Source organism: Symsagittifera roscoffensis, chromosome 7 (assembly GCF_963678635.1).
Source record: "Symsagittifera roscoffensis chromosome 7, txSymRosc1.1, whole genome shotgun sequence".
Lineage (NCBI taxonomy): Eukaryota > Metazoa > Xenacoelomorpha > Acoela > Convolutidae > Symsagittifera > Symsagittifera roscoffensis.
In genome coordinates this window covers 19,732,347-19,734,715 of record NC_087068.1, presented here as the reverse complement: position 1 = coordinate 19,734,715, position 2,369 = coordinate 19,732,347, and positions in this window count along the sequence as shown.

Below are 2,369 nucleotides of genomic sequence, written 5' to 3'. Positions count from 1 at the left end.
ATTTGCGAATTTTCCTCCAATTTTCAAAAACACTGAGGTTGGAAGAAACGATATTGGTGTTTATATGAAGAATTATGCTATTGAAAATGAAATGTTGAAACATCCACAGAGAATGCTTATATCTAGCTTCAAGCTAGAAAATGGAACAGTTATAACTCCTCTCTTCAACTTTTATTTGGAACTTGGCTTGCAATGCACCTAAATTTATCGTTTTGTTGAATATTCTCCTCAGAAATGCTTTAAGAATTTCGTTCAGTCAGGGGTTGATGCAAGAAGAGAAGGAGATGAAAACCCTCTATCAGGAGTTGTAGCAGAAACAATGAAGCTCTTGGGCAATTCCTCCTATGGATATCAGATCATGGATAGATCAAGACATACAATCACGAAGTATCTGAACGATGAAAAAACTCACAAGGCAATCAATGAACCACTGTTTAAGAGACTTAACACAGTTGAGAAGGACTTATATGAGGTGGAGTTATTGAAGTCAACCATTGAGCACAGAGAACTCATCATTGTTGGTTTTTTCATACTTCAGTAGGCAAAACTGAGAATGTTGGAACTCTACTACAACTTCTTTGACAAGTTCTGTGATGTAAACAAATTTGAAGAGTTGGAGATGGACACAGACTCACTTTACTTGGCACTTGCAGAAGAAAATTTGTACGATTGCATCCAACCAGATAAGAGAGCTGCTTGGGAAAAAATGAGGGAGAGTGATTGCAGAGATTCCTTCAATGCGGATGCAAAATCTAATTTCTTTCCTCGAACCTGTTGTAGTATCCATAAAAAAACATGATAAGCGGAAGCCGGGACTTTTCAAAAAAGAATTTAGGTGCACAGAAATGCTCTGTTCATGTAGTAAGACTTATTGCTGCTATGACAACAAGTCAGACAAATTCAATTTAGCAGCAAAGGATTGAATAAGCGGGTTCTAGAAGACTCTGGAGATGGACCTTTAGCAAAGTATAGGAGAGTGCTTGATGAAGCAATTAATCTTACATCTACTAACAGAGGATTCAGAACTATAAATCATATGGTGGCCACATATGAACAGACAAAGAAAGGACTAAGCTATTTTTATCCAAAAAGACAAGTACAAGATGATGGAACTCATACAAAACCACTGAACTTATAAGAACTGATCTGGTCAAGTAAATTTATTCATGATGTTGTATTATATTGGGTTTATGATGTTAAAATGTAAAATGTTGCGGTAAACTTGTTATACAATGCAGTGATTTATATACTTTCTTTGTAATTTAAACTTTTTTTCTCAAAAAACTTGACTTTTTTTCGATGTCTCTGTAGGTTCAGAATAGATTCAGATAGGTAGAAAGTAAAAGTATCCAATAAATTTTTATTAGATCAAATTAAACAAATCTTATCGTGTTTTGAATTTTTTCGAAAAAATTGTTTTGATAAAAATTCCAAGTTTTTGCACAAAATCTCTTACCATTGACTTACCATGCACCAAAAAACTAAATACATAACCTTTATTCTACAATCTACACGTAATTAACAATTAATTGTTCCCAATTAGGTAACGCGCGCCCAGATTTTTGTGAAAAAATTAGACATTTCCGCACAAAAACCAAAAAAATTACGTTTTTCTTACCATTATCTTACCATCACACAAAACATAAAACCTTACCATCGGTATTCCCTATCTTAATACATTGTAGACTCTATACCCAATCTTAATACATAAGTGGCTGACCGGATACTCTATAGCCTATGTTAATACATGGGGGTCAGCCACCTCCCCACCCTGATCACCTCCAACATCTACTACTTACCCTACACTCATGCAACCATTAAAAAAGTTTTCACTAGAAAGAATTAGAGCTATTGCCCGAAATCCTAATATCTGTTTACAATCAATCGGAATCTACTCTAAATCCGATATTCAATAGCATATCCGTACACAACAATTTCAAGAACTGCTTTCAAAAAAGGACACAATACAACGACAATCCATAGATCAAAACTTACGAAAACTTGCAGAAACTGCAGGATTTTCAGACATCTACGCACAAGACTACAGCGAATACTTTAAGTCATAAAAGATCACTTTTATCTAATTGGCAAAAAATACAGACCTCAAGATATATCACTAATAATCATTTTTAGTTTTGTAAACTTAAAAAATGAACTTCTTGCTTTTCTAGGATGGCCGTATTACATCTGGACTGACTATATAGAAAGATTGACTATATTATACGCAATGTTTTATTTTTTCGGACTTCTTTTTTCATTTCTAAAAGAAATCTATAATGAATTAGCAATACAAACACAAGTAAGCAAACAAGAAAGCGTAGCACGCATACTTTCTGCAGGATTTTCTGGAGTTTTCTCAGCATCTAATA